Source organism: Emydura macquarii, unplaced genomic scaffold, assembly GCF_026122565.2.
Source record: "Emydura macquarii macquarii isolate MOO-44397 ecotype Brisbane River unplaced genomic scaffold, CSIRO-AGI_Emac_v2 contig_1146, whole genome shotgun sequence".
Taxonomy (NCBI): domain Eukaryota; kingdom Metazoa; phylum Chordata; order Testudines; family Chelidae; genus Emydura; species Emydura macquarii.
The window spans coordinates 14,493,778-14,518,634 of NW_027131283.1; the positions used below are offsets into that span (position 1 = coordinate 14,493,778).

General features: G+C 40.0%; 1 long non-coding RNA gene across 1 annotated transcript in view; it reads left to right on the plus strand.

The window, feature by feature from the left end:
- The window catches only part of LOC137152220 (uncharacterized), a 36,650-nt gene extending 12,654 nt beyond the window's left edge, over positions 1-23,996 (plus strand). Inside the window, exons 2-4 of the long non-coding RNA XR_010919489.1 lie at positions 8,263-8,355; positions 20,796-20,879; positions 23,336-23,996. This is a non-coding gene — a long non-coding RNA (uncharacterized lncRNA). The remainder of the gene's footprint in view (positions 1-8,262; positions 8,356-20,795; positions 20,880-23,335) is intronic.
- Positions 23,997-24,857: the final 861 nt, after the last annotated feature.

A 24,857-nucleotide genomic window follows, 5' to 3' on the forward strand; every position in this document is an offset into this window, starting at 1 on the left:
GCATTTGGTAGTGCATGAATTTTCCTGCAACATGTGTACTGAATGCTTTTTTTTCTTCTTTGATGCTCAGCTCATATGAGATTCTTATATATAAGAAGGGCAGGCTCTTCTTCCCTTCTCTGTTCCCCTGAGAATATAGGACACACTGGTAATCCAGTGTAGCATGGAGCAGAGATGTGGAGTCAAGAAGTGCTGCAGATATTGGCCCTGGTTTGCCAATGTCTTACACTGATTTTATGCTAATGTGTCTCAAGTAAATGTAGACACTCGTGTAAAATTAATATAGCAGAATGGAGAATCAGGCCTATTATATTGATGCTAGTAACGTTTTGAGCAACTTGGTTTTCTACTCACTTTTGTTTGCTGTTTTGTTTCATGTGCAATGCTCTTTGCTCATAGACCCTCTCATGCAGGTGGCAGGAGAAACCTGGACACATAAGAAAACATCTAGCCAAAGAAAAAAATCATCTCTAGATCATGCAGAGAAAATGAGGACTAGCAGCTTCTGTATGGGCCAGCTTTAGGGCTAGAGCCAATGTTTTTGTGTTTGTTGTCCCTTCTAAACACTCCCCTTGTGTACCCTACAATGCACAATTTCTCCTTCTTTGGCTATTGCCTTATGACAGAGTGCTGAGATCTGACAGGTGGGTCAATGCTCTGATGACTGTAGCCTCAATTAGTTCCCCCAGTAACGGCTGTACTACCTAGTCAGAAGGAAAGGCTATATATAGTTAAAGAACTAATTAGCCCACAGCTGACCAACCTGATACATAGCTGGGAAGGAAGTGTTACAGAAGAGGAGGACAGGGTTAGCTGAGCCCAGAATGAAGGAGCTCCCTAGACAGAGGTTAAAACTCTGATGTTGCACTGTACTGGTGTTGGAGGATGGGCTTAGAATTAAATACAGCCTGCATGCAAGAAGAAAGTGGGTCTGAGCAGTTTCTGGGGCATCAGAGGATGGGGACAGAGTGCGGCCCTGTCACACTCCCATTTTCATCTTCATGCTTTTTTCCAAGTGGCTCCTATTCTGGGAACTCTCCCTTCTTATTGTATATTTAATGCAGATTCCTCCATCTCTCTCTTCACTGAAATCTCTCAAACAGACCTTTCTTCAGCAAAGCTTTTGAAGAAATAATTATCCTCTGAGGGGGGAAAAAACAGCCAAAAACCATCCACTTTCCAGTATCTGTTCTTCAGGTACAGTAGCAGCTTTTAAAAAGTCATATTAATTGCAGATGGTCGGATATTACAGCGAGGGTCACAACATAAGACTAAACAGAACAGAAGGTTATGGCTCTGAGAGTTGTGTGGCTAATTGCCCTTCTGACCCCTCCAGGTCTCCAAGTGCATCCCATTTCCAGTGTCATGTTTCAAGATGTCACCTGTTTTTTGGGTGGAATCACATGATTCTTCCACTCCAGACTGGGCCTTGGACTGTAGTCCTCTGGTGCTTCCAACAAGTCTGACTTAAGGTCAATACCTGCAATTCTCTTTCCGACAAGGAACTATGACCAGCAGTATCCAGTCCAGACCCTTCTTAAAAGAGATTGTTTATTTAGAACCAAAGGGTTTCAGAGAAAACAGATTTTAAAATTATAAATAAACTATAAGCATGTCTAGCTTACAAGGTGTCTGTAGATCTTCCCCCATTAGGATCTTGGTAGGCCTTAGGGGTTGTCATACAGGGGGGTAATGAGCTCTATGTGGGGGGGGGGGGGTGCTTTGTGAAACCCTAACCTTGCGTATTAATTTTTCTGTAGAGACTCTACTGATGCACTTAAATGTAGTGCTATTTGAAACAGTGTTAAGTACATTAGGGAATCTTTAGAGAACACCAGCAGGACATACACGGACTAATTAATTCACAACACATTCATGTGTTTTAGAATTCATGCTCTGTAAAGTACTTTATCCTACTGTGCAGACAAGCCCTTCCTACAGACACTTCAAAGCCTTCAGGGTCTAGATCAGTGGCTCTTCACCTTTCAAGATTACTGTAACCCTTTCATTAGTTTAATTTTTTCTTGCATGCTCCCAATTTTCACCTCACTTAAACTACTTGCTTACAAAATCAGACAAAAATACAGAAGTGTCACAGCACACTATTACTGAAAAATTGCTTGCTTCCTCATTTTTACCATATAATAAAATAAATCAATTGAAATGTAAATATTGTACTTACATGTCAATGTATATTATATAGAACAGTATAAACAAGTCATTGTCTGTATGAAATTTTAGTTTGTACTATCTTCGCAAGTGCTTTATATGTAGCCTGTTGTAAAACTAGGCAAATATCTAGATGAGTTGATGTACCCCCTGGAAGATCTCTGCATACCCGAGGGGTATGTGTATACCCCAGGTTGAGAAACACTGGTCTAACTGGCCTTTTCTTCCCTTACTAGCTCACATTGTCTATCCAGGGAATGTGTTTTTAAATACTGCTCAGTCTTTTCATCAGGCCCGTTATAGGGACCAAGCCACATTTTTAAACTGTTTTTACAGCCTTTTGATCTGTTAGCTTTCAGCACTTGCAAAACAAGTCTTGCATCTTTGTTGGAAATGAGATATAGAAACCTCACAGCTAATAGCTTTCTCAATGTTTTTCAGATGTGTGCGGGCATGTTTTTATTTGGGAGCTATTGTTTCTTCCTGGCGACAGCCCCCAATGAATTAAAACAACATAAACTTATAACAGACATTCTACTAACACAATATAGTTAGACAGTGTATCTCAATAATGAGGTTACATATAATATTCATAACATTGCATAGCAGTCCTGTTTCCATATCTGACATGATGCAGTTATTTTGAATTTTTAAATATAGGGGGAAAACTGTGGTATTTCAGATATTGCTATGTGAAGGTACATGCTGAAATCTTAGTGTTGTAAACTGTGTTTTATGTGTCTTCACTGAATAGTTTGCCCAATTTAGAAAGTCAGTTCTTTGTAGCAGGGATTGAATTTTCCTCTCTTTTATAGTACTGAGCATACTGTATTCAGTAAATAAGTAATATTACATGCAAGATGTTTTTCCTTTGCTCAGGCAGAAACCTCCTGTCTTTTATTTTCTATATTTGTGTGCTGTTCCTGTCATCTTAGGCTTGCAAAGAAGGCACATCTCCATCTTTCTCAGTGACACTTAGAACACGACAAAATAAAACCCCACACTCTGTCTCTCGGTAGATCTCCTATATTGACTCAGGTTCTCTTTGGACAGGAACTGGTACTCTGGATGGGTTTATTGCTTCTAAATTGTACCAGCTCATTGTAGGGTATTCATCTTAAAAATAATTTAAAATCTATATGATTAGAATTCAGGATCCACTCTGTGTCACTTTGAAGCCTAGAATGTCTTGAGTCAGTGTGAAGCAGCTACCAGCATGGCGGACGGCTCAGAATATCATCATGATGAAACATCACTGGGTTTCATGATCTGCTACCATCTAGTTCTCAAGTTCTCACCCATTTTGACTTTATAAATTACAGTGCAGAGCTACAATAAGGCATGTATCTACACCATGCAAACAGTCATAGACTACTGTGAAATCAGAGGTATCTGAGCCAATCACCACCCTTACTCTACTGCTAATACACATGCAACAATTTCATTGGTTGTACAAGGGATTACTTGACCTACCTGTCACACCCATGAGACAGTGCGGACTTACAGTAAGTCTATAAATATCTACATGGGGAACAGAAATTTGACAGATGGCTCTGCAATCTAGCAGATGAAGGGATGGTCAGCAAACATGGTGCTAGCTTAGTTGCTGGGAGACCTGGGTTCAGATCCATGCTCTACCAAAGATTTCCTCCATGGGCACTTAACTCTATGTGCCTGAGCTCCCACACCTCTAAAGTGGGTGCAGTAGTGTTGCCTACCCAGTCTGGCTTTGGGCTAACATCTGCTTGAGTTTCTCTGCTGCAGAACCATTTGCCTGCTTGTACTCTTCACCCTGTGTGGGTTGCTGGCCTGTTTCCTCAGTCCAGGAAGGACTCACTGCCAAGCCCAAGCCCCTTTTAGGGCACACTGTTATTCTTCAGCACAAAAAACTGACAAAATATCAGAACAAAAAAGTAGTTCCTCTAGACACTGGACAACCCCTCAGAGGCTTTTCCCCTTGCCTATCTCAGTACTGAAAGGAGGACTCGCCCCTCTGGGAGCTCATCTCCCACCTATAGCTCCCTTCCACCTGAGCAATTAGCCCTTCCTAGAAAACATCTGACTCTGCCCCAGTTGGGTCTGATAGCCAAACAGGGCTAGCTGCCCCCTGACCTCCAGAGGGGAATAGCTCCCGGTTACAATGGGGATAATGTTTTGCTACCTCACAGGGCTACCATGAGTCCTCTGAGCCTGAGTCAGCTGGCATGGGGGTAGCATTGGGTTTTATAGTTAAGGTGGCTGAGGTAACAGCTTTTATTGGACCAACATCTGTTGTTGAAAGACAAGCTTTTGAGCTACACAGAGCTCTTCTTCAGGTCTAGGAAAGGTACTGAGAGTATCTAAATACAAGATCGAACAGATAGTTTAGCATAAGTAGTTAGCACATGTTCTAAGGGACCATTCAAGGTGAAGTGGCCTGTTAACACCCCTGTAGTCATTTGGAACCCACTAACCCCTCTTTTTGTCCTATGTTAAAGGTAGTTTTCTCTCTGTCCAGAAGACAGTATGTTCTTTAGTTGTCTTTAGTTCTTGCAGGAGAACATTAATGTGTTTTTGGGCTATTCTCTGTTAAATTTGTCTCCTACACAGTGTTTCACAATTCCATAATTCCCACAGCATATAGCTCACATGGGAGGTCATGGTCCTGAAGAAAAGTGGTTTCCTTGCTAGGTTGGGCAAAATCAAATAGGGGAAGGGTGGAGTCTGAGTGCTGAGCCCAGAGGGCAGGTAGGAGAATAACCTCTGAGAGGCTGATAATTTAGCCCAGCTGGGATAAAGACTCATTTATTTTGTGTCCCAGTACTTGTGAACAATGAATAATGTGATGGGGTGTGTGTGTGTGTCTGCATGATTACTGTATCTGTGAAGGTAAATACGGTGATCCAGGGGTTTCTTGTATATAGTTGTTTCTATGGTTCCATTGCTGAAGCTGATCATGTCCAGGAAGTTGATGCTGGTGTGCGACTGTCCTAGAGAGACTTTGATGGAGGGTGGTGGTGGAAATCTATGAGGTAGCTTAGATTGTCTGTCCAGAGGATGAAAATATCATTGATGTATCTCAGGTATAGCATTTGTTTCATGGTACATTTGTCCAGAAATTCTTCCCTGAGGTGGCCCATGAAGAGGTTGGCATACTGGGGAGCTATCCTAATACCCCGGCTGTTCCCAGGGTTTAGACAAAGTGCCAAACTCATCTATTCCATCCTCAGCCATCACAATTTTCCATTCAACAATATGCAATGTGTTTGTGGTGGATAGCTGAGTGTTGTCCGTTGTCATGTAGATATTTGAGTCATGCAGCAATTCTGTCACTGTGAGGGGTGTTGGCATACAAAGAGGTGACATCTGTGATGGCAAAGAGAGTGTACTAAGGGAGGTTGTTAATGTAGCAAAATTTATGGAAGAAGTCTGAGATACACACCTTAACAGACTTTAAACCACCTTCTTTAGACAAGGACACTCTACTAGAGAAGTAGTTTACATCCATGGATTGGTCCATCCAAATACCCCAAGAGAACCTACAGGGGGGAAAATACTCTGACCACACACCCCTACTTGTCAGCTATTACCCCAAATTGGAGGTATGTGAAATATCATATCTGGAGTATCATTAAACAATTACAACCCAAACAATCACTAAGCTCTTGAATGAACTCTCTCAGAAAAAAGATAAAAGACAAAAACACCATATCACCTATGGGTGAACACTTTTCACAAAGTAATCACTTCATATCTGACCTCTCAGTCCTGAAAGGAAGCCTGCTCAACACCATAAAAATATTAACCTGGATGCTTAAATTCATAACTTTGCTAAACACCAAAAATTCTGATCTTAATAAAGACACTGGATTTATGGCTCATTACAACAATCTGTAACCCGCTAATCCTCCTTTATCCTATGGCTTTACAGCTATTAAATGTCCACTTCACCTTAAATGGTTTCTCTGGCCACATATTAACTTCTTATCTGTTCCACCTTGTATATGGCTGAGATATTGAGTGCCTTACCCGGACCTGAAAAAGAGCTTAGTGTTAGAAGCTTGTTTCATTCACCATCACAAATTGTCCAATAAAATATATTACCACACCACCTTGCGTCTCTAATATCCTGGGACTGACATGGCTACAGCAACACTGTATACATGAACCACTTGGAGAATTTAAACAAGTTATTATGGGAAATGTGTTGCATTATATAAGCAACAGTCATTCCATCAGACTTGGACAGATCACCTGCTTTCATTAAAAACTAACCTTCCTTGGACCCATTTTAATTTTGGGTGGGTCTGTTACTTGATTTTCATTATAAGACTTTATTTTCACCTAATTTTATGCCTTCTAAAATATAATTGAGTGGCTAATTTGTATATATATAAAGCTGTATATTAAAGGATTTCAAAGTACTCATTCCAAATTGTATTACCTACACCGATAGCCCATTTTTGGTTAGCAAATTATCTGGGAACCCCAAAAACATTGTTAATGTATTTGTTGTTTTTAAGTATTCTCAAACAGTTAGTTTGAAGATTATTCATCCTGAGGTAAATTGATGAAGTGTCTGCTTCCACTTATTTGCTACTCGGTGTTCATTTTGTATGGTTAGTCATCTCCACTTAAGTATTGTCAGATAAATAATCATCCATAGTGAAATTAGTGAATCCTTCTGGGATTAACAAACATTTTCATGAGTAGGTGGTATATGTCCAAATGCTTTTGAGAAATGAATAATATGGTCCAATGAATCATAGCATCTGAACTTGTTGCCTTCCATTGTGAAAATATTAGTGGATTAGAGTTCTTAAAATATAAAGAGTAGTCTGATACTCCTCTGCCATCATATTTCAATCAATAGAAAAGTAACAAAAACAGTTAAGGCTTGCAAGCTCCTCTTACATTTGTTCATATGCTAGGACCAATCAGAGTTCCAATATAAATGAGAAGTTCCTTTCCCTAGAATGCAGTCTTAACGTATGCAAATAGTAGTCTTTTCCGATAAATCTTTTTGGTATGATCAGATAGGGTGCTAAACTGAGAAAAATAGAAAAACAGATTATCCAGTTGTCAGTCTTTCCTATCACGCTGCCAAAGCACCTGATTGGACTGAGGAGAGAATAAAACTTTCCTTCAGCATGGTGCTATTATGGGGATGTTGAAATCTGACCTTACCCAACCATGCATACAATACATTGGAAGACATGAGTTTCTTCCCTAGACATTATAGATCACCTGTGCTAACCTCACTATGTGACCCTGTCATTCAGCTAATATGCCTGAGGGGTGCTTCCAAGGAGCAATGCCTGTGGATAGCTCATCCTATTTTATGAGCCAAACAGTGTTAAAAGGCATTTAAATATCTAAATTATTAATGTTGCAGTTCCTGCTCTGTTGCTCTACCTCTGTCCAGGTGCTGACTGTAGCTATAAGAAAGATGCTCTTCTGTGCTGTTACGGTTATTTAGCGTGTGTCTAGACTGCAATCTGAGATCTGATTGCAGCTTAGGTAGATATATCTACTAGTACTATTTACTAGTACTAACATGGCTAAAAATAACAGTGTGGCTGTGATGGTGGCCTGGACTTCCGCGTGGCTGTACAAACATGATGGAAGCCCTAGGTATCTATGTGCATTCCTAAAGCCTACACGGCTATATCTATAATGCTATTTTTAGTCTCACTAGCATTGGTAAAATTACTGTATGTATGCATGTCCACCTGAACTGCAATCACACCTCAGCTTGCAGTGTGATCACTCCACTCCATGCAACTTCTCAACCATCATGAACAGAGGTAAAATCTCAATTTCCTTTTGCCCATATGAAAGGACAATGTTCTCCATTGTCTCGAATACTTAACTCAGTCTTTCTAGGTATTATATTGCTTGTGCCATAGGCTTTACTAAATTAACTCAGTTGTGGTTCTGAATGCTTTGTCCCACTTTATGCCTTGAGATTTACCCAGGCAGCCAGGGCACTTATATTTTTTGGAACTGACATTCTTTGTGTTTTGTCAAACTCTTCTCCATTACTCAGTTGCCCCTTTTCCTCCCATCTTCAGGATGTGGCCAGCTAATATTTTTCTTTTATTTTTATGGCAGATACATTTGATAAAAGCTGTCTGCATGTAAGGAGGCCTGTGGTGCCAATGCTTCAGTGCTGGTAGGAATGGAAGGCATCCTAAAGCAGATAAGGTATGTGCAGTATTATGCAGGCTGCTCACCAAAACCCAGCATTGCATGCCACACATATCCTAGAGCAACCATCTGACCAGCTTGTGATCAGACTTCATGCCATCTGAACAGATAGGCATGGGTGTAAGGGAGCACATATGTTTCTAAATTGTGAGTACTAAAGACAGGATTCTCAGCCAAAAATGCGTAAATGATTCTGCCAGAGCCTGACATGCCTATGTTTAAGATTAAATGGTGAAAAAAGTCAATGCGGAGTTAAGGATGTTGGTTGGTATGTTGTCCCCTGACAGAACACTGAGTTGAGCAAAATTCAAACTTCTGAAAACCAGGAAATACACAGTTCAGGTTACCCATGTAACCTTAACCCTGCCTTCTTTCAGCAGTGTCCCAATATGTCCCTTTAACACACATACTTTTACCCTGCCAACCCCTCAGTTGCTGAAATGTACAAGTTCTTCACCTCCTTTTACAACCCATGCACACCCACCCACAGGATTACATGTAATACCATTAAAGGAGAAAAAAGAAGGGGGAAAAATGATTTTCCACACCGCCTTTCCCTTACTCTTTTTGAGCAATGCCCCTATATATACACAGAGCACATACACAGAGCATATACAGTGGCCATTGACACTAAGATTCAGGAGATTCTAGATCCTGGTGTATACTGTCACACTTTGCCAATTGCCCAGAAAGAATACCACACGTGTACAATTTAAGAACCACTTCACAGCCTTTTACAACTCCCTTACATATACACAGAGGATACTTTACTTTAGCTTAATCATCATTAAAGCATTAATATATTCTCATATTTTGCCTCACTAATGACAATGCCCTTTGTAATAAAAGCCCTACGTCCTGCTACTGACATAACTGACACAATTCTATATTGAAATGATGCATACTGGCATCCTAAAGGCATACCTGATACCTCTTCCCTTTCCTCTCACACATTAGGGTACAAAATATGGATCTCCTCATATAAAAATCACAGCTTCATCACATACAACTCAAAGTATTCCACAGATCTCACAAACAAACCTCTACGAAGCATTATTAACTATTGTCTCTGCACTCAGTACAGCTACACCTGACGCTAATCACAATCACTTTATCTGGAGTTCATGTAGATAATAAATGCTTAGACTTCTCTCATATCCCAGGTCACTATTGTCAATACCTTTTTAAATAAAATCCCTAGCCCTGCTGTGACCGAAAGCACCCCTATATTCACACTCTACACACTGTTGTAATATTTTTTGTGCAAAATAAGTCTTGTGAGGTATCATTTAAAATCTAATAACACATTCATCAATATTCCTGTGTAATGTGCATTAAAAGTTATTAACATAAACTGAAATTATGACTACAATGTGTCTACCAGTTAAATCTGGGGAGTAGGTAAAACAGTTTATCAAAGACAAAGGACGAACTGACACTTGAGCCAGGTGTCATCAAAGTTGATTAGCAATTATAGAATCATAGAAGATTAGGGTTGGAAAGGAACTCAGGAGGTCATCTAGTCCAACCTCCTGCTCAAAGCAGGACTAATCATAACTAAATCATTCCAGGCAGGGCTTTGTCAAGCCAGGCCTTAAAAACCTTTAAGGATGGAGATTCCAACCTTGGTAAGCCATTCCAGTTCTTCACCATCCTCCCAGTGAAAAAGTTATTCCTTATATCCAACCTAGACCTCCCCCACTGCAACTTGAGACCATTGCTCCTAGTTCTGTCATCTACTACCCCTGAGAACAGCCTAGCTCAATCCTCCCTGGAACCACCTTTCAGGTAGTTAAATCTGCTGTCAAATCCCCTCCTCATTCCTCTTTTCTGCAGACTAAACAAGCCTCGTTCCCTCAGCCTCTTCTCATAAGTCATGTGCTCCAGCCCCCTAATCATTTTTGTTGTCCTCCTCTGGCAATTTGTCCACATCCTTTCTGACGTGGGGGGGGGAGGCAAAATTGGACACAGCACTCCAAATGTGGCCTCATCAGTGCTGAATAGAAGGGAATAGTCACTTCCTTCGATCTGCTGGCAATGCTTCTACTAATACAGCCCAATATGTCATTAGTCTTCTTGGCAAGAAGGGCACACTGACTCTCATCCAGCTTCTTGTCAACTGTAACCCTCAGGTCCTTTTCTACAGAACTGCTGTGTAGCCAGTCGGTCCCCAGTCTGTAGCCATGCATGGGATTCTTCCATCCTAAGTGCAGGACTCTGCTTGTTACCAGCTGCCAACTGGACATCGAGCAGTTGATCACTACCCATTGACCCCGATGATCTAGCCAGCTTCTTTTACCCCTCTTATAGTCCATTCATCCAACCCATACTTCTTTAACTTGCTGGCAAGAATACTGTGGGAGACCATATCAAAACTTTGCTGAAGTCAAGGTATATCACATCCACTGGTTTCCCCACATCCAAGAGCCAGTTATCTCATCCTAGAAGACGATCAGGTTGGCTAGGCATGACTTGCCCGTGGTGAATCCATGCTGACTGTTCCTGATCACTTTCCTCTCTTCCAAGTGCCTCAAAATGGATTTTTTGAGGACCTGCTCCATTATTTTTCCGGAGACGGTGATGAGGCTGATATGTCTGTAGTTCCCTGGATCCTCCTTCTTCCCTTTTTTTTGAAGATGGGAACTATATTTGCCTTTTTCCAATCATGCAGGACTTTCCCCTGTCACCATTACTTTTCAAAGATAATGACCAATGGCTATGCAATCACCCGTCAAGTGGCCATTCTTTGGAAACAAAAGGGGTCAGGAAGAGATTGATCTGCATTTTAGTAAACAATAACATGGAATCTCTTTCAATATGAGACTCCATGTCTCCTTCCTCACAGCTGGAATGATCTTTATCAAGGGATAATCCTCAGGAGACTGCATTTCAAAGGGTGACTGGACTATAAAAGAGAGGAGCAAAAACAACCCAGGTGATAGATATAGCTCTTTCTCTTTCACCTAAAAAGACAAAGGAACCAGCCCTTTGACTTTTGGGGGGAGACCCTGTCTTGAGAATTTGGACAGCCATGTTGCTGGAAACATGTGGCAAGAATTTTACCTTGAACCAAGTCTATCTTGTAAAGTTTTAGCTACTAGAAAGCAATTTATCTTTACTTTCTTGTAACCATTTCTAGCTTTAATACCTTATACTTATACTCACTTAAAATCTATCTCTTTTTGTAGTTAAAGATACTCGTTTTATTTTTAATCTAAACTACCCAGTGTTTGTGTTTAAACTGAACTCTTTGGTAACTCCAGTTAAAGTAGCAAGCTATTGAATGTTGACCCTTTACAGGAGCACTGGACAGTAGGAACACATGTTTCTGGGATGATATGGGACTGGGAGTGCGTTGGGGTCATCCTGCTAGTAGTAATTAAGGCTGGTGGAAGCCAGAGTATGACTAGAGTTTCTGACAGGCTGCTGGATTCAGAGCTGCTAAACCAGAGCAGTAGGTATGCACAGACATTTAGGGTGTGATTTGAATGCTGGTAGGCTGTTTGTGAGTGGCCCATATCGGAAGCTACAACAGCTAAGTATTGAGAGGCACCCAAGGTTGAGGGACAGGCAGTGACACAACCCCTCATGGGTCTGGACTGCATCCCAGAACTTCACACGTGCTTATTAACAACGTTCACAATTCCACATTGAAATGATGCATACTGATTCCTGAAGGTACAAAGGCAGCTTTTCCTTTCACTCGCATACATTGGAGGGTATAAAACATAGATGTCCTCATATCATAATTGCACACATCTCAAAGTAATTCGCACACATCCTTCTATCACAAACACACCTTTACCAAGTAGGCCCAATGACTTCCTCCACCATTTAGTGTAGGCACACCTAATACACCAACAGTAGAGCATGGGCAATCTTATCTGCATTTTCTGGATTTCAGAAGTATAAATTTTGCTCAATTCAGCATTCTGCCAGGGGTTGACCACCTGACATTATGCCAGGAGTTGTACCACCATACAACCTTAACTCTGTGTTAACATAGGTTTTTTTTTGTTTTTTTTTTTAACCTGCATCACATGAATAGTTTGATCTCTAGCTCTGAAGAAAAACAAAACAAAAAACACCTAGACACTTTTTGCAAAATAGCTATCTTTTTCATGGCTTGTATCTCAATTTATGCCACACATACCAAATGACTAAACAGCTTTTGTATCAGATGCTTGCATAAAATTATTCGAGTAAGATGGCAAGACAGGGTGACCTATGTGGAAGCATTAAATCATGCTGGTTTGTCATTCATGGGAATGTTGATTAGTAAGAAAAGACTCAGGTGCCTTTTGACATGTCCTGCTTTGAGCAGGGGGTTGGACTAGATGACCTCCTGAGGTCCCTTCCAACTCTAATATTCTATTATTCTATGATTCTATGTCAAGCAAATGCCAGATTACAGGATCCCAAAGAGTGTGCTGTGCTCTGAAGCTTGTGAAGGGTCTAGAAAGAGAGGCAGACCACTGTGTTGGTTTTCAGGATACTTGCAGAGACAACTTGCTATCCTTTGCAGTCTCTGTGGATGATTGGGAAAGGACTGCAGAATGCTGCTCTGGTTGGTGGAGTCAGCTTGTAGATGGAGTGAGGCAATGTGAGCCAGATTGGATCAAGCTTTGTGATGACCAGCGTCAGAGGAGGAAGGAATCTGTTTGGATCCAGAGGATTGCTAGTGCATGGGTGTACCCTACCTATGAACAGAACTGTCACTCATGCATCAGACTCAGCAGCCATCAAAGAACTCATGGGAACATATACCATGCTCTATAAAGAGCATCGGTGCCATTGATATCTCCACAACCCTTATCTCAAATGGCCCCAAATTTGGGTCACTAAACCTGTTGTATACCATCCTGAGGCACACACAATTTCAAAGCAATCTGATTAAGCGTTTTGATTAGGACTTAGAAGGGTTGGCTTTTAAGCACACGTCATGATGTAACCCTAACTATAGTGGCACTGCTGCACCGGCATAATATGCCATTGTCAAGTACAATTTGAATTGACATTTAAAATGGTGCAATTGCAACAATATAAACTGAATTGCTGCCTTGAGCTTGGTATTATAGTGTATCATGCTGGGCCTGGATATTTTAGCACAGTATGCTGTGCTGAACGTTAGCAGTTTCAGTTTAGTAGCTTCCACAAATCTTTGACCACTGCAGATTTTCCAAAAACATAGATGTACCTCTGATCTAGGTGAGATTGTGATGAATAGGTCAACAAAGGGTAAAAAGCAGCTGGTCAGCCTCCCATGGGCTTCCCAAGCTGGAAGAAAGAATAAAATCAGAAGTTAGAGAGAGAAATATAATGGATTGTTTCCTGTGGTATAATTTCCAATGTTTTGTGCAGTCCAGTTTTAAGAGAAATTGCCTCCACTGGGGGAGAAGTTGCTCAGATATGCAAAATGTCTGTGGAATTATAGGGGTATGGTGACTAAGAGTTGAAAGATATTTCAGATTTTTCAGCATTTTGGGGAAGAAAAAAATTCTACCCTTTAAAAATATGTACAGTATATTTTCTTTAATTAACAACTGCATGAACTGCAACAAATTTATTCTCTTATAAGGAATACTGTTTATTTAATGTCACATAATTTTGCATGGTACCATTGAAACCCATGACACTGATCTAAAAATACATGAAAATAGATGTGTATTTTGTTAGCTACAGCGTTTTCAGTCAACTAAACAATGGTGATGTTCTTACCAGTCAATGATTCTATCAGTCAGCTCTGGGGAAAAAAGGGACGTCTAATACAAGAGCAATATAAAAGATTTGTTATAGAATATAGAACTAGTAAGTGACAGAAGTGTAAAAATATGGTATATGACAGCAAAGCTTTTGCAGTCTTCTGCAATGTGTGGTAATTTAGGAACTGTTTCTCCAAATAAATTTGAAAACTTACTAAAGAAAAATCTTCATCTGTGATGGATGTTCCTTGGGAGAAAAGAGTCCTTGGTAATTTTAGTTTTAGTTGAGTGAAATGGTAATTAGTTATTAGTAACCAGGGGTCTGATATATATTTGCATAAAATTAACATTTATGAGCACTGATACTTCTCTCGTTCTTTTCTCAATATTTTCTTCTTTTCTCAAAACCACATTTTGCTTTTGTATTGGCCAAATGTATCATCTGGCATCTCAGAAATGTCAGTAGGATCCCAACTAAGTCTACATCTCCCCAAGTTCCTTGATTGGGGCTATAGTAAAGTGAACAGAAATCTCCCACAATATGTAAAATTAGGATTATGAATCACATACATTTGAAAGAGCATTGAAGTCCATGATTTCTAGTTTGTCATTAATGGCTTGCACCAGGAATTTAAACTGGAGTTCTGAAGCCTTCACAAAGATGTCTCTGCTCACTCAGCTGTAACAATGACATGTGAAAATTTGCTAGTTAACAGTGTGAATGTTTCCAGACTGTGCTGACATTGTGCGGGCGACAACTGACAAGTTTCACTCCCAGGGCATAATAACCTACAACGAAATGCAAAGAAGTCTGCTTAGAATATAATCTAAAAGCAACCCTTTGAAACCCTTTGAAAAGAAACCTTGGTAAATCTTCACTCAATGCTGATTTAAGAAGGGGTTATTATGTCCAAGTGGGAGATTAGCTGCTAAAATAAACATGGCTATATCTACAAATGCACTTTTGTCGATGCTATTTTGATGAATACTTTTGTATGGCAAAGGGTTGAAGAACTTGATTTTGTCTGTCCTTACTTACAGCCTTAGCAGAAATTTAGCACCTTTATGACGCATTTGTTTTAATAACGTGGTAAAATTTAATGTAGTGGATAATAGATTTTAGACAGATTTAGATCTGGCATTCTTCATTCATTTGCCAATAGGGCACCGTAGGTGAAAGGAGGGGAAAAATACTTTTCTGAAAGGGATTCATGTTCTTGCTATCTAATAAGTTTTACCTGTTCTTATTTTGTTGGCCAAGGTGACTTCATCTGTCCTAGTCAGTTGCTGTTTGCCAAGTGCTGCATATACCGCTGCTTAGCAAAAATATTTCAGGTTTCTTTTCCTTAGTATTAAAATGCTGTGGAGAGTCAAACTGAATTTCATTGGGAGGCTGTTATTGCCTCCCCTAGATCATCGGTCACTGCGGGATAATGCTTTTCCCCCTAGGAGAAGCAACGCATTTCCACAGCACTCACAGTGACTGTTGGCCCAGGAGGTAAGAAAGAAATAGTTGTTTAATTGTCTAGTTTGTCTTTAATCCATTTTATCCATAAATATTCTTCTGGTATTCTGGATTTTAGACAAGATTTCTATTTCTTAGCTTGGAATGTATGGTCTTTTTAAAAAAAAAAAAAAAAAAAAAAAAAAAGTAATTTAAATTGTATGCCTAACTCATTTGCAACATGAAGCCACCTGCATTTTTGTCTATGCATTTCTAGTACATGCTTATCTGTGGTATGTAGGTACTCTATATAATAAATTAATAACCAACAATTCTCTCAATGAGAAATCAAATTGCATCTCCCAGCCCTCACTTTAGCCTTCTTCCTAAAGTAAGGAAGCCTGGGTGAATGTCAGTACATTGGAGTACAGTGAATTGGAGTACTCTCAGACTTCATAATTGAAGGAAGGTCAGTGTAAAGAAATGGGTCTTCCAACACCAGGTATACATGAGGCTAAGCTTCGTCAGTGATGTTATTACTTTGTTGTTTGGCTGATGTATGTTGGGATTTCCTCTGAGACCTTCTCCATTCAGCTTATCCAAAACGCCTCGTCCAGTTCTGGGAGAATACTGCATCCAGTTCTCTGGAGTCCAAAAACTTGGTTTGAATCTGGACTTGTCACTGAGGTTTCATTATTGGCATTTCATAAAGCTATACCTGTGCTGATCAGGCTAAGATTTAGGTGGGTGGGTTAGGGTGCACCCCGACTCCAAAATGCATAATTATAAATCAGATTATATACATATTGTAAAGCAGACTCACACATGAACATTACATTGTAGATTATGTCGTACACTTTATGATTGGCTTACTAATTGTGTGAATCAATCTCTGTGTAGATCCTGAGCTAGCCATGCACGACAGTGTGCGCTAGTAAACAAAGCTGCAGCTGCAGCTTCACACACATTACTCCTCTTCTTACTATTTCTTTATTTACTAGCTATATATTATTTACAAGGCCCCTTATGAATTCATGCTTTGTCCATTGTTAACTTCTGTTCCCTTACTTCTGTTTTCTTTCATTGTTCATGCAAGGCCAACAAGGTACTGCAGGGTGCAATCACCAGATGATTATGTCTACAACATATTAGTGTTTGTGGTCCCAGACTAGATTAAACTGATTTTTTTAAAGAAGCATTAGTGTGTGTTTAACATATTTTTCTCTCATGGTGTCCCTGTGAGGCAGAGTTAAGGATTTTTGGGTGCCGTCTAACTCGACGTTTCTATACCTTACTATGTTTGGGTTTCTTTTCAGTTTAACCCTACCTGTGTATTTCTGGGTTTGTAATCCATATTTTGGGGATAAATACAAGATTCTTGCAATGTTGTAATGCTGATAAGCACTCTCAGCCTTAACTGCAGTTTAAAATAGTTTTTTTCCCCTTTGTTCTGGGGAATTTTAATGAAGTTTCAGCTAAAAAGATCATTTATAGGTGATATGTGAGCCAGAAAGAAACTAAGCTTGACTTGCTGATCCCAAGCTGAGTTTGCAGGGCTGGCACTTACAAGGAAAGAAATCTATACTTAAACTGGGCAGATTTGATATGGAGTCTCATGAGAGATGATAAACACGGGAATTCAAGAAACCATTTTTGTAGCCAGAGAGTCAGTTTTCAGCATGCCGTATAAAAACTTCATGTTTTTATAGATATGTTATACAAAAGAGGAGGAAAATTAATATGAAAAAAACTGGCTACAGTATGTAGAATATTATTATTTAGTAGAGAATTAACTTATAATTAGGAACTTCTATTTTTTTGTTCCAGAAATTCTAACCAGAAATGTTTATATCATGACTCGTCAAAGTAAAGCTTGCACTTACTGATTCACAAGGACACTGGTTCCTGTGGGCTGGTTCACACTGATCGCCCAATTTGGTGGCAGTCGACGGGAGTTACGCAAACTACGCAGAGTAGTTTGCATAACTGACGTCGACTGCTCAGCTTCCCTTCTGTGCACTGTTCACACTGTGCTGAGCCGACAGGAACAGCATTCCCTTCGACTCAGCACTACGCTACTTGACGGGGTGGACTTACTCAGTCGACTTCCTGATCGCTTGAGCGGGTCTCACTGACTGCTCAATCGATCCTGAAAGATCGATCTGGTGGCGGCGATTTTGCCACCGTCAGTATAAACATAGCCTGTGAGCCGCACGGGAGCAAGATGGCTGATATTACAATGCTGGTTAGAGGACTGGAACAGTGGGTTGTGAGATATAGTAGCTCTTGAAAGAGAGGGAAAAACCTCCTCAAATTTCATTACTGTCTGTTGTACCCATAATTGCATGGTACAGTTGATGATTATGTTGGGAGAGATCTGCAGAGCAGTTATTTATGGCTCCCTGACCTTGAGGATAGTTAGGGGCCATTACAGTGTTGTTTAGGCTCATCTGGCCTCCATATGGCCTCAGGGTGCCAGCTGGGGATAATCAGAGTGCAGTCTGCTTTGATCCTTTCTTGCTCAGGGAGGTTCTATATGTGGGAAGGGAGTGATGTGGAACCAGTTAAACTGCCCCGAGAATCCTATTATGCAAGGGGAGTCCAAAGCTAGGAGTTACCAGCTTTCTGTCCTTCTTGTCCGTTAGTCCTCTTTGGCCCCTCTCAGTCCAGGACTGAGCACTGAGCTATTTGCTTTTTATTTTTGGAGATGAATTGACAGATAACTGTGGAATAGTGCTATATGATGGCGCTCTATTAAAGGGTATGGGGAAGCAGTGCTGGGGATAGTTACAGTCTAACTTCACTGATGTGTGATAATGGCCTGGCTTTACATGGTATTTCTTCAGTCTCATTCTATGAGTATGTAATTTTTCTCCCATTTCCTATGGCTTGTTTCTTTTCTTAGCTGAGGTTGCTTGTCTGAGTTTTCTTGATATATAAGTATATACACAATGTACACATTTATTTTGGTATATAACTATGGCTTGTCATATGTACTTTGTAATCTTTTCTGGTTTAATAGCAATTGTTATTGCTTTCCCCACTTTATACAATAAAAACATTTAATTAAGAAAGAAAAGTACTTGGGTAAATACAGAATTTTAGTCCGTCCGTATGTTTGTTGTATTACTAAAGACGCAAGACCGGTTGTCCACTATCCTTAAGGTCAATAATTCAAAAATCGAGTATATTTCCTACTTAGTGTTTCCAGAAAGTCTCTGAGCCATTATGTAATGTTACGTTTCTCCTGATTTCTTTCATTACTGTCGCTTTTCATGTTACCTTCCAGTCCAAATAATCTAGGATTTCGAAAATTCATATAATTAAGTATGAGTTTTATGTTTAAAATTTGACACTTTCACTCTGTAAGCCACTAACAGTTGATTTGTATTTGAGAGACTTTTAACATATATCCTGTTTCAAGACAAGGTAATTTTGTGTCAAAGGTTAGAACTCTTGGAAGGTAAATCCAGACTTTATATATTTGGTTTGAAGGATGAAATTGATAGAGCTGATTCAGCTTGCCTCCTACACAAATTTGTGACAAAAAATGTGAGTTTCCAGTTAGTACTGAAGAAAAGTTTAGTTGCCGTCAAGGCCGGGTATTTTTCATACAAGCACCGCACTGGGAATCTGCAATATGTAAACTTATAGTTGATATGATTGATAGTGTTTTTGGCTCAGCTATCGTGTGTAAAAGTGAGACAGACAAATAAAGTGTTTCAGGATAAAAGTGTTTTAATGTTTTCTGACCTAGCCAAAGAAACTACATGAGCTAAAAGTTTTTCATTTATTAAGAGGAATTTTCTATAATAGCTGCTTTCTTTTTAGCTATATTACAGATGCTTCTGGAGGACAGGAATGACTTTTATCAATTTCTATGAGACCAGATATTTCTTTCCTCCCGCACAATGTTATCACTATCTGTTAGTCAAACATTTGAATTATTAAAATTTGGGTATATATAAAATTCTCTGTTAATTGGCAAATTTGATCTAAATGTTACAGGATCTACTGATTGATTATAATTAGTAATTTGATGTGCTGGTATGTGTTTGATGGCACCTATAGCACCACTCATTCCTTCTGCCCTGTCTCCCCCAACTTATCCCTGTCCCGCTCCTGACTTTCCCACCTCTGACTCATTTCATAAGAACATAAGAAGAGCCATACTGGGACAGATGGATAGTCCATCTAGCCCAGTATCCTTTTTTCTGACTGGCCAATGCCAAGTGCTTCAGAGGGAATGACTAGAACAGGTAATTATCAAGTGATCCATCCCACCAGACATTCCCAGTCTCTGGCAAACAGCAATCCCTGCCTATTCTGGCTAATAGCCATTGATGAACCTATCCTTCATGAATTTATCTAGTTCTTTTTTTGAACCCCGTTACAGTCTTGGCCTTCACCACATCCTTTGGCAAGGAGTTCCATAGGTTTACTATGCATTGTGGGAAGAAATACTTCCTTTTGTTAGTTTTAATCCTGCTACCTATTAATTTCATTTGGTGACTCCTCCTTTTTGTGTTATAAGAAGGAGTAAAAAACACTTCCTTATTTACTTTCTCCACACCTGTCATGATTTTATACACCTCTATCATAACTCCCCTTAGACATCTCTTTTCCAAGCTGAAAGGTCCAGTCTTATTAAACTCTATAGTTTAATATATATAATATATAATATAATTTAATATATAGTATAGTTGGAATTATGTACTCCAATATGCATTACTTTGCAGTTATCAACATTGAATTTCATCTGCCATTTTGTTGCCCTGGCACCCAGTTGTGTGAGATCCCCTTGTAACTCTTTGTAGTGTGATTTGGACTTAACTTTCTTCATAGTTTTGTATCATCTGAACATTTTGCCACCTCACTGTTTACCGCTTTTTCCAAATCAAAATTATGAATATGTTGAAGAGTACTGGTCCAAGTAAAGACCCCTGGGGGACACCACTATTTACCTCTCTCCATTCTGAAAACTGACCATTTATTCCTACCCTTTGTTTCCTATCTTTTAACCACTTACTGATGCAGAAGAGGACCCTTCTCTATTATTCCATGGCTGCTTACTTTGCTTAAGAGGCTTTGGTGTGGGACCTTTTCAAAGGCTTTCTGAAAATCTAAGTACAGTATATCCACTGGATCAGCCGTGTCCACATGTTTGTTCACTCCTTCAAAGAATTCTAGTAGATTGGTAAGGTATGATTTCCCTTTACAAAAAACATGTTGATTCTTCCCCAACAAATTGTATTCAGCTATGTGTCTGATAATTTTGTTGTTTACTATAGTTTCAACCAATTTGCCTGGTACTGAAGTTAAGCTTACTGGTCTGTAATTGCTGTAATCACCTCTGGAGCCTTGGATCATTTAAGGTTTTTATTTCATTTGACTCTATGATTTCTTTCACATATAGTGCCACTCCCCCACCAGTATAGCCTATTCTGTCCTTCCGAAATATTTTGTACCCTGGTATGACCATGTCCCATTGATTATCCTCATTCCACCAAGTTTCTGTGATATCTGTTATATCAATATGCTCATTTAATATGAGGCACTCAAGTTCACCCATTTTAGTATTTAGACTTCTAGCATTTGTATATAAGCACTTAAAAGAATTGTCACTTTTTAGCTGTCTGCTATTATGTGATGTAATTGAATGGGACTCTCTCTCATTTGATTGTTTCTCATCAGATCCTATACATATATTATCCTCTTTCATTCTCTCCTCCTTGTTAGGATATATAGAGAATATCCATTAATAGATCCTCTCCTAAGGGATGTCTCTCTCTGAATCACATGCTCCTCCACACCTGTTGGCTTTCCCCCCTCCCTTATTTTAAAAAGTGCTCTACGACCTTTTTAATTTTACATGCCAGCAATCCAGTTTCATTTTGCTTTAGATGGAGCCCATCCTTCCTGTATAGGCTCCCCTTTCCCAAAAGGTTCCCCAGTTCCTAATAAATTTAAACCCCTCATCCCTACACCATCGTCCAATTCTCCTTGCCTACCACATCCCAATCTCCACTCCTCAGGCTTCTCATCCCAGTCACAGTTCCTTTTTCTAGCCACTCTAGTCTTCCCCTCCAGGCTTATTGTTTCAGTCCCAATCTCGTCCCAATCAGTCCCAGTTCACCCCTCTGAGCACCTTGTCTGATTTTTGTTTTCTTTCCCCAGACTGTCTCCCAGTCTCCCTCCATCGGGTCCTTATTCAGTCTTTCTTTTGCCTGCCCCCAGCTGGCTCCTTGTTCCAGTCTTTTTGCCCAGCCATTCTGAGTCCCTGGACAATATTTCCTTGTCAGATCTGTCACTCCTCCTCCCTTTCCCCTTCCACTGTTCCAGGTCCCAGTCTCTTTGTCCAGTCAGTTCAGTCTCCCCTTCATCCGAGCTCTTCATCCGATCTGTTTCTCTGTACATTCTTTTCTGGTCCCAACCTCCCTTTCTTCCATCCTCAAAGTCCTAGATTCCCTGCCCAACCAGCCCCAACCTTCCTTCCAACCCAGCTCCCCTGGTTTCTAGTCCCAGACTCCTTGTCCAAACAGTTGCAGCCTGCCCTTCTGTCCCTCCTTCCACAGTTTCCAGCCCTTTTGTCTCCTCTCCCTTAGACTCCCGGTCACAGTTTCTCTCACCTTCCTTCAGTTCCAGTCTCACCAATCTACTCCGTTTCCTCTTCCCTGGTCTGGCTTTTGTCCCCTCTGCATTCAAATCAGGCAGCTTTCTCTTCCACACTGCTTGATTGCCAGAAGTGGGGTAATTGAGAGTACAGTAAAGACAGGCTCCCTGCTCTTATTTCCAGCACCCAGCCCCACACTTCCCTGGAGGATCAATTAAAGGGAAAATTCTGCCCTGTTGCTCTGTAGGGATGGCACATGCACAGTCTGCTCAGCACAAGGAGTTAAGGCCTAACCATGCTCAGTGAAGACAGAATCTTCAGAGATTTTTAGCTGCAAAGCTCTAACGAGTCTCTTCTGAGCATGAGTAAAATGCAGTTTTTCAGAGGCTTAAAAATTGGCCAGATTTGGATGGATTTTCATTGGGACAGAAAAAGGCATGTCCTTGACACACAGGCCACCCCCTACCAAATTTCAAGTCCCTGTTCCAAAGCATGGAAGTGCTCAGTAACTTTACTATAGGCAAAACAGTGTATTTTCCTGCTAGCTTCTTCTTGGAAATGGCTGAACTATTTTGGTTGAAATTCCCCGGTAGTCAGGGAATTTAGTCTGTCAGAAAATATATAAAGTAATACTGGTTATAATGCAAATTGAAGCAGTCTGTGGAGTACAACAGAAGAAAATATTGCTTTGCAGATGGTAGTTAGAACAAGTGCAGGAGACCCCAACCAGCCCCGTCTGGAGTTAGAACCCCAAGTAGTGCTAGGTTCTTTCAATCTGGGAGTAAATAGCTACCTCTATCTTTGGTCAATGTGAGGTCATTGGACGTTGTCCAGAAGGGTATTCTGTGAAGATGTGCAAGAATCACAGGAAGAAGCTTTGTTCCATTCTCAGTATCTAATAATCTATGGAAATGCCAGGACATCCATAATTTCAGTTCAGTTCAGAGCAATACAAATTTCTCCCCATCCAACTTCTAGCCTCAGAGAATTGGGAACAAACAGAACAGGGCTCCATCAGAAACATCTAGTTCTTAAAGGAGGCTTATCTTCACATCCCTGTTTACCATCTCATAGACAATTCTTCTGTCCTGCATATGGGTGGCATCTTTTTTTCTTTTCTGAATGTTGTTCATTACCATTTGATCTGGTCTTTTCCAGGATCATGGTAGTATTAATTCTGGCTTTATCTTTTATTTATTTTTATCTCTTCCTGGATAGTTTTTCTGATTGGGGTCTGTATAGAGAGAAAATTGAAAGAGCACACAGTGACATGGTACCTGGAGAACCTTGGATTAATGGTAAACACAGACACATGGTGCTGAAGAAATCCATCATAGATCTGCAGTGAGGATAAGAATACTATCCGGTGCAAGGTCTCATCTCAGAAGGATGTTAACAGAAGGTGAATATAGCCATGAAGGAAAACAAATGGAGTCACAGAAACAAATATCCAGTTTTTGTTGATTGGGAATGCTGATCTACACAAACATGCTCCAATGAACCAGTGCTCATATGAGACCTATCAAGTAGTTCATGTTATCCTCTCTAAATTTCACCCTATCACATCTGTTGACAAGAGATAAAGGTTTTATAGTATATTCTCCACTCCTTCAACAGGTCAGTCAGAGTATTTTATTTTTAAGGGTTCCCTTCCCATTGGCTAATTAGGGAGCATATGAACAGCACCATCCCATAGGGAAACTCAACTTGTGTCCTGGTCAGAGCAGAGTTTCCTATCTATATATGCACTACAGCTGATGCAATGTCATCATTAAACAAGTGAAACAGAACTTTGAGTTTCTCTAGGATAGCCTTAATGTTAGTGTATAGGAGTGTCCTAGCAAATGCTAAATACTTCCTCAGGGTAACATCCCTTATTTCAGCCCAACAAGGTCATACAGCATACCTAGGTCATACCTCCATTCTACTCCTTACAGAACTATGAAGATCGAACCCCAGAAAGAAGTATCATTATACTTCCTGTCTATTAAAGTGGATTTTCCAATAGCTACTATCTCCATTCAGATGAGTTTTTGAAGATGGGAGCTTTCTTTGTGACCCAGTGTTGAACTTTTACTTCAGACAAATAGTCCTCACAACAATTGTAGCATTCATTCCCAAAGTAAATTTGACAAATATTGTTCCTTCTATTACGCATCAAAATCCAGTCATTAGGAGCACTGACAATCATGTCTTCTGTATTGATATCTGCTCACAGGTTCCAAGGACATCAATACATAAATTAACCTAATTCTATATAAAGCTTATGTAATCTTTAGCCAATCCTATTTTTTTTCTGAGAGAAGTATTCTCCATGCCTTAGTGCCCAGGGGAAGATTGAGGATATATAATATGCTTCATTTTGGATTACCATATTTAAATGATTATTCTGCTTCCCACCTTGGAGATGCACTGCAATGAAAACCCTATTGAAATGGATCCGTGGACCTTAGCACAACAGAGAACAGAAAAAAATTATCTCTGCTTACCTGAAAATGTCTTTTCTTTGAGTAATAAGGTCCACAGATTCAGTCCATATGCATCATCAAGAATAGAGATAGAAATTGACATCGAAAGATTTGGGTTTGTTTTCATTAGGGAGAATTTTGCATCCTCTGCAACAGGAGAAATTGTTGTGGTTTTGCCTCAAAGTGTATTTAACAGAATCCTGTAATTTAATAAAGTAGATTTGAATTATTTTAGCTGGGGAAGTTGTCTTGACTGGAGATAATTGCAGGAT